The sequence below is a fragment of the Colobus angolensis genome, unplaced genomic scaffold (genome assembly GCF_000951035.1).
Source record: "Colobus angolensis palliatus isolate OR3802 unplaced genomic scaffold, Cang.pa_1.0 Scaffold310, whole genome shotgun sequence".
NCBI lineage: Eukaryota > Metazoa > Chordata > Mammalia > Primates > Cercopithecidae > Colobus > Colobus angolensis.
The window spans coordinates 1396950-1406053 of record NW_012116378.1 but is presented as its reverse complement, the minus strand read 5'-3'; positions in this window follow the sequence as shown (position 1 = coordinate 1406053).

Sequence of the window (9104 nt, the reverse complement as noted above, 5' to 3'; positions counted from 1 at the left end):
GGCATGTGAAAGAATCTTCCAATATCAAATCCTAAATGCATGACCATCATCCTTTTTGCTTTAGGCTTTGAATCTTGATCTCAGGAGAGTTTTAGTAATATAAATTGGCTGAAAACCAAATTCAGTTTTGGTTGATAAACATTTTTGAACACACACTGTGTGCTAATGGCATTCTTTGTTTTACTTTCTTCTATCTTTGTGGTGAAAGTGCACTTAGAATCTCAAAATAAGTTAAATTTATCTGAACCTGGTGTATAATTCAGCTGTACTAGTTACTTAAACTAATTTTTAAAATCTTCTGTAGCATATGTCTCAGAACTACTTTTGAGGATGAAGAAATCTGTAATAATGTAAACAATTTTAATAGATACTTTGTTAATTACCCTAAATTGTTCATAATCTAAGCATTCATCAACATTTCCCATTTTAAAAAGCAACCAAATAACATGAGGCTTCATTGCCTAGGAAATGTTAATTTTTCCCCCGAATCTTCACTTTTCTATATTGAATGGAAACAGGAGGACCTATTTTGCCTAACATGTTTCTCTGGTGACAAGGTAGGATGGGGTATGGAAGGGAAAGAAGAAAATAAAACAACTGGTACTATGCCCAGGGTACATATATACACATACGTATATATTAATATCAACTTTACTGAGAAATAATCTACATACAATAAGCTATATAGATGAATTTTGGCAGCTGCATATACCAGTGAAACCACTACCACAATCAATATACAGAACATTCCTATCACCTCCAGTGTATGCTTTTTATTAACATTCAATGAACATTGACAACTTGAGTTTTGCTATATTCATGGTTGAGTGGTGCCTTTGGCCAATATAGAAAGGGAAGGAGGGAAGAGGAGAGCGAGGGAGGGAGGACAAAATAGAGAATAGAGCTTTGTTAGTTCTTGTAGTGGGTTGAAGTGTGTTCATCTAAAAGGTATATCCAAGTCCTAATCCCTGGTACATGTGAATGGGACCTTATTTGAAAATTGGGTTTTTGCACAAGTAATCAAATTAAGATTAAGTCAGACTAAATTAGATGGGCCCTAAATCCAATGACTAGTGTCTTTATGAGAGAAAAGAAAAGGCAATTGGAATACAGACACATGCATGTGCACGGAAGAAGGCCATGTGAAGACAGAAGCAGAAATTAGAGTGACACAGCTACAAGCCAAAAAAAAAAAAAAAAAAAAAAAAAAAAAAAACAAAATGCCAAAGATTGCCAGCAACCACTAGAAGCTAGGAGAGAGGTGGAACAGATTTTTCCTTAGAGCCTCCAGAAGGAACCAACCCTGTTGACACCTTGATTTTTGATTTCTAGCCTCCAGAATTGTAAGTGAATAAAGTGTTGTTTTTTTTTTAAGGCCACCCAGTGTGTGGTAGTTTGTCATGCTAGCTCTAGGAAAATTTTATATTTCTTATTGCCACAGCTTGAAGTTCTCCTTCTTTCAAACAGTTTAATAAAACCCAAGGAATTCATTGAGCAAAAAGAAATCCCAAAGAAATTTAAAAGAAGACAAGAGAATGGCTAATGAATTCTTATCAGTGTTTCATTTTCAAAGGAAAAATGATGGATTAGAAATCCTGTCTCCTGCTAAGCATGGTGTCATCATTATGTCAGCAGCCAAGCTGCAGTTAGGTCCCACGTGTGCACGGCTCCGTCTTCTTTTGGGATGGACTTCACTTTCCCCTTGGGGGACTTCTGCCCTTCTGTGCATTTGTTTCAACAAAAGGGGCTCAAACCAGAAAGAGACACTCAAATTCAGAGGGCTGAGATGCTTTGGTTTGCCTTTTTTGGTATTTAATTTGCTCTGCATTAAAGGGGCTGAGCACACACCTGAGACACAAATGAGCTCAAGTGCCAGAACAAGCCAGAAAGAAATGTTTTTAAAAAGAGATGGAAGCTGCTGAAACTCTTCAACAGGCTTCACGGAAACCAAAGCCTGGTAAGCCTTTCTCTAGGGAAAACTTCCGGGATCCAGTTGAAAAAGCAGAGCTGCTTAAGCTAATAGCCGCATGCCCTTTATTTGCCTCCTTTATGATTTATTGGGAATTCCTTGGGTATTTTTCACAGTTCACTGCTTTGTAGCATGACACAGATTAGAGACATACCAAAGAACTCTCAGCCCCCTTTAAAGATATAGGAATGAAAATAAGACATTCACAAGATTGTAATAAGCGGGTTGTGTGTCAGGGAGCTAAAAGTAAGGGGTTCCCCCCTTTTAATAGAAATGGCTTCATGAACCAGTTTATAGAATTGGCAAAAGCAAAGTGATGGAAGTTGTTGGAGGTTTATGGAGCAGTAAGAAAAACTCAGTAATAAGAATCATAGATCTAACTCTTAGTAGAGGCTTGGCTACTAACTAGCTCAGTCATCTAACCTTGTGCAAAGGAACCCCCTACTCACCATTTAAGCCTACTTGGTTTAAACGTCTCTTGCTCTGCCTTAGGCTCCTACTCCAGCTAAGGTAGTTCTCATGGTATAACTCTCTTACTTTCAGACCTTCCCTTTATTATAGCATTTACCAAAGTGGTAAGCATATGGGATTCATTAGTGCAATTATGCATGTTCAATCTCTAACATCCCTAAGACCCTAAGTTTCATGAAGCAAGAGCCATCACTGATAGGTTTCCCTTGTAATCCTAGGGCTAGAATGGCTCATCTCACGTAAGAATAAAGGTTCGATTGATAACCATAATCTACCTCTCAACCTCAGTCTCCTCATCTGGAACTTGGCTCTTCAGGTCTCTGCCAGCTGTCGCCTTCTGTGTCTCAGACACCTTGGACTTATCCTCAGGTATCAGTGGGAAGTTCTATTAATTTGACTCGTCACAGAAGAACTAAAATGAGTGATAACTATATAGATGTCTACTAGTCAAAATTGTTAATATTTCCTTAAATGTATGGGCTTTGAGTCAGACATCTCCAAGTTAGAATCCTAAGTGTGCGTGGGGTGCGTGTGTGTGTGTGTGTGTGTGTGTGTGAGAGAGAGAGAGAGAGAGAAAGAGAGAGACCAACCAGTCTACTTTGGGTAAAGTTATTTAATTCTTCAGAGGCTCAGTTCTTTCTCTGGTACACAGAGTTAATAGCTATACATTGTAAAGCATTTAGTATGTTTTGTGGCATAGAACAAACACAAAATAACTGTTGTCTGTTATTCATACATTTGTTATCATTAATTACAGAAATAAGACACATAGTATGGCTTATTCAGGTTTGCCTATCTGTACATATTATAAAATTGAATATCTAATAGTAACAGTAGTAATGAGTTAACCTTTAATACGTATCAGGTACTGTGACAAGTGTCTTACATGGGTTATTTTATTTAATCCTCACAACTCATTGAGATAGTTCTTTATCATCTTCATTGTTCAAATGAGGAAACTGAGTCACTGAGCGGTTAAAAACTTGCTTAAGTGAGCTAGTAAATGGTGGAGCCATTGATTTGCCCAAGTTACCTAGGAAATAATGGAGCCAGCAAACTAATCCTCATACATTATACAAAGTCACTTTTTAAAACATGTTTTTTATGGAAAATGTGTGACAAATAGAAGTCATGTTCATCTCTCCATTTACATGATCTACACTACATAGACAGGACTGGGGGTGTCAGGGTATGGGGATCAGATATGGCAAAGGAGGGCTTAGCATTTCCCTCAAAAAAAGCATCTATTCTGTGCTAAGAACTTTACATACATGATTTCTACACAACATTGCTGTGAGGTATTGTTATTCCCATTTCAGAAATCAATGATTCACGCCAACATCCGTCGTGTCACAACCCATGTGTTCCCCGTAATACTTCTTGAATGGTTAATCTGGCTAGCAAATCTAAATAATCACAATCATCAGAAAACATGGCCATGAACAGGAATGTCATATTCCTAACTCATACTTGCCCTTTGCACTTTCTGAGAGCAGGTGGGAATTAGCCACAGCTCTGTGTTTCCTGTGGATATTTTCACTTATTAAGAGAATTCTAGCCTTCTTTCCTCCAAGCTAAATCTTTAATTATTTTCCTCTGGCATCTCTATTATGTGCTGTAAACATGGTCTTTTGGGCATTTTTTAAGTGCTGCATTATTCCTTTTAAGTTGTGAAGCCCCAAACTGGATACAGTGCTATCTAAAGCGACATATCCAAGCTGTGTTTAGTTTGATTTATCTGTGCTAAGAAGTTGTGTAGAAGGCTTTTATTCACCCTCTGTGATTTTCCTGATGTCTTTAGGATGATGGTAAATAAATCTTGTACATCAAATTATTGTTATCTGTAAGGTGAAAGAAGGCCAATCCTGACAAATTGGGTTCCAAGATTATAAGAAGTTGCTCTTACAAAATTCCTATTATTGTTCAGAACAGTTCCATTTGCCCAAATGAGTTCTCATGGATGGAAAGTCAGTGCACTTGAGCCAGATGATACTTGAAGCATTTCCAAATTGTATGCTTTACAGTGTCTTTACAAATGGTGATTGAGCAGATGAAGCAGAGAACCAAGAAAGTGAAACCCACCCAATAGTCCCATAGATAGTTTATTTTTATAAACATAGAAATTGACCCTTCTGGTCTTAAAGCTTGAAACTTACATTTATTTTGTCTGAGTTCATTCCTCAGGAAACAAAAGTACTAAAGAACTGAAACTCACCAGATCACCACATCCAGATAATGAGATGCCAGACCCCCCCCATTCATCATGATTGCTTCCTTGCCCCTGGGTAGTTCCTGTTTTCTTACACATTATTTATTTCTTCCCTGCTTTATAAGCCCCTAGTTTTGGTACCTCAGGGAGATGGATTTGAAACTGAGCTCCCAGCTCCTTGGCTGCAGCACCCTATTAAATCCTTCCCTAGCAATACTCATCATCTCAGTCATTGGCTTTCTGTGAAGTGAGCAGCAGAACCTAGACTGAACCCCTTGTTTCAGTAACAAAAGGATCTACTCAGCTCAAGCTTACGACACAACTTGGATCATTAAGATAACAACAACAACAAAAAATGTTTACTTGACACCCTGATTTGAAGAAATAATAATTAACTTTGATTTGGTTGCATAAACTTTTATTGAAAAGTACTGAATTAAAAAAAGATCCTTTTTTGACACTACTTATATCACAGCAACTGGTAAGGTGATCTTTTATGCATTTAATATTTCCTTAAACCTACACCTCTCACTTTGACCTAGGTGTTAGCATTTGTGTTCCATTCATTTTTTTTATACCCAGAATATTCTAAAATAAATGAATGAGTGAATGGATGAATAAGAGATTTCTGGAACTAGAATTCTTGCTACCTGACACACCAAGGTCACTGTCCATATTATTTTGAATCACATCTGTGACATTAATTCACTGGGTGCCATTCATTGTTTTTAACATCTTTACTGACATATAATTCACATGCCATAAAATTCACTCATTTTCAGTTTAATTCAGTTTCACTCAAATTAGCTAAATAGTGATGTTACATATATTAATTTAAAGTCTGCTTAAAGATTTGTTAAGAAACAAGGTAAATGTGACAGTTAAAACAAGTTTTGGAATCCATCTCTTGATTTACTTAATGCATCCCTTGAGACCACCAATTGAGAATTGAGTGTATTTTCCAAAATATATGTTGGCTATAACTAAAAGAGAGTTTTTAAGTACCTTTTTAACTTGGTAGTGAAATTATTATAATGACGAGGAGATTGTTTTTTTTTTAATCAGCATCTTGCTAATAAAGAAGAGCTTGCAAAGCAGAATCATGAGATTCTCAGATGATTGACCAGATCCAGAGGCTACAGACTTCTAAGGCGAAGCCAGATGGATTTATTATTACTGATTCCCATCAAGATAAAACATTTATTTTCACAGATTGCTTCAGTGTCCTGGTTTGACATTTGCTGTTGTTTTAAAAGGCAAATTAAAAACACTAGAAATGAGAAGGCCAGATAAAACATAGTTCCAAACCACCCTGGAGGGATGGAGTAATTGATAATGGTGACCTCAAGCCCCCTTCTGCAGCCTGGGACAGACCAGAGCCCCAAGGACTATTTGGATGGTGCCTCTTTTTATTTGAAAAGCTTTAATTTATGGTCAACCAGTTCCTATTTCTTCTAGGAGTTCAAGTTGTTAGTCTAATCCAGAACATCATCAGCTATTTAAAGAAAGCCATGAACACAATGGGACTTTCATTTGGTAAGATTGAAAGTCAAAAGAAAGTAAACTACTGATGAGAAAGACATTTTCTGTTCCTTTTATTGAGCCAGAGTGTGGGGGGTGGGGGAGAGTCACTTTTTATGTTCTATTGCTAAAGGAAATAAAACTTCTCCCAATATGTGCCCCCCTTTATGTGGTAACCACAAGACAGCTTGGAAATACTGATTTTCCCACATGACCTTTCTGGAGAAAGAGAAAATTTGGCATAGATCTGTTTATTAACCTGACCTCCAAATTAGAGAGTTTTCAGCAGGTGCCTTGGAGCCTTCAAATTCTATTCAAAGCATCTCTTGAAATATTTCATCCCCAAATGAGTGATCATGGCATTACATAGTCATACAGCCACCAGATATTTATTGAGTAACCACTTATGTACCAGGAATTCTCCTAAATACTGGAATACAGCAGTAAATAGGAAAGAAAATGTCCCTGCTTTCAGACAGCTTACCAAATTGTGAAGGGAGGCACATGATAAACACATAAACAAGTTAATATATAATTTCAAGAACTGGTAAGTGCTATGAAGAGTCGAGAGCAGAGACTGGTGAGCTGCTTTAGCTACAGTGGTGAGAAGAAAAGACCTTTCTGAAGAAGTGGTAGTTGATTTGGACTAAGACAATAACTCTAAAGGTCAATGATAGTAACCCTATATATAATGAGCAATCAAGGAAAACCTAAAGCCTGAGCCTTAATAACCCTGAAGCTTTCTCAAAGGTTTGCTTCACTGTTCTTATGAGAAAAGTAAAGTCTAGCTTCTCTCAAGAGACCTAGAAGAGGCTTTTTGTTTTGTTTTGTTTTGTTTTTTGATAGAGTCTTGCTCTGTCACCCAGGCTAGAGTGCTGTGGCACGATCTCAGCTCACTGCAACTTCTGCCTCCCAGGTTCAAGCGATTTTCCTGCCTTAGACTCCAAAGTAGCTGAGATTACAGGCACGCACCACCATGGTCAGCTAATTTTCGTATTTGTAGTAGAGACAGGTTTTTGCCACGTTGGCTAGGCTGGTCTCGAACTCCCGGCCTCAAGTGATACACCCGCGTTGGCCTCCCAAAGTGCTGGGATTACAGGTGCCCATCCCTGGTAGAGACTTTAAGTTATCACCTGCCTTGGGTTAATCCAGTGATGCGCACCTTTAGGAGACCAGGTGTTCCAATTCAACCCATAGATCTACAATCATTTTGAAAAGATAGTACTTCTGTGACTTAAAAAGAAAACAAAACAAAACAAAAACTTTTTGTAAAAACACTTCACTTACACTCGAAATATAGTTTCCAGAGCTAAATTTAGTTTTGGCACATATGCCATTGGCCGACTTCCTGCATTATATTTGCCTTTAAGGGCATGTGCACTTTCTAGTTCTCATGCATTCAGGGGCTGCCACCAGTTGAGTTCACAGCCCTGCGAGGGCAGTGTTTAAATGACCTCCCATGTTTTCATTAATTCTTAAAAAATCTTACACAAACATTTCTGGTCATATTAGGTTTTGCAAACCTTTGCCCTTATACTTTTTTTCTTTCACAAAAACCTAAATTTGGTGCTCAGACTAATTTGACCTCATAATATATCATCTTTTAAATAAATACAAGACTTGACAAGATCCAGAAACTGGTGCTGAAATGGAAGTCAGGATCCTCTCCAGTTTTCTGAGGCCAGGTCAACAGAGCTACAATCATCCCAATAACTCAAGGGGGAAATAAAACGTTCATTTTCAAGGTGGGGGGGTATAAACATTCAAGGAGAGTATCTATTTTGGGAGGAATTGATGACAGAGCTCTCGGTGAGTGTTACCTGAATTCATCATCTGCCCAACTATTTTGTGTTATTTTTCTGGAGCCTACTTCACCTTGGGTTGGTCCTGAGGTCATGATTTCTTGGTCATAAACATACAAGAGAACTCAAATGATCAGTAATACACTAATTGAACATGACTCCAAGATTCAAGGAACTCCTTACCCCAACTAACCATGTTCCAATTTGGTTAAGTCTCTAAACAATTGCATCCCTTTAGCTTGCTAGTCTGATGGTGAGAACGGTGATAGAAGTCCACTAAAACATGTCAGGTATCTTTGTTCACTCACTCATCCACAGTGAGTCAGTACTATGCAAACATCAAATGCCCTAGTAGTATTTAACAGAATCAGTTCACTGTGGCTTTAAAATAAGATAAATATGTGTCTTCTGAAGCCACGCTTACACATATCACTTTCATTACTTGTTAGGCTTTGAAGGATAATTTGTAGAACACAATTTCCAAGCCATTTTTTTACCTTATTATTTCCACAGAACCCACAAGAGGAATTAAACAGGATAGCTGGGTAGTTACATGACTAATTCTCATGGAAAACTAGCAGCTTTTAAAAGACTTTCCTGAGTATTGCAGCACTGTAGAGATGATAAAAGAATGCTTTTTAAAAGTGGGGCTTAACCAAGATTAATTAAGATACTGGTTCTTAGAACACACAAAGTTTAGCATATCAGTGGATACATCCTAGGGCTAGGTTCTTCAGCTCAATCATCTATGAGACTCAGAGATAAATTCATAGCTTTCAGGAAGATAACGGTTTAGAATAAAGACTGAAAACTGAGAGGAGCACGGAAAGACTCGAGTCTACCAACCCAGATTGTTTCCTCTTTATCCAATTGGGCTTTAACTAACAGAAACCAGGCAAGGGAGGGAAATAAAAAAGCGATAAGGTCAGAAACTGAAGGCAGACAGGATGCAAAGGGGCTTGCAGCCTCTCAGGAAGTGGGGAGAGAGATGCAATGGGAGATGACAAATGACAAATAAGAAAGCTCTCTAAGGCCCCCTGTTACAAACTTTGCTGGCCATGGAATACTGCGGTGCCACACAGTTTGAATTGTTTTCTTTTCTTTCTTTCTCTCTTTCTTTCTTTCTTTCTTT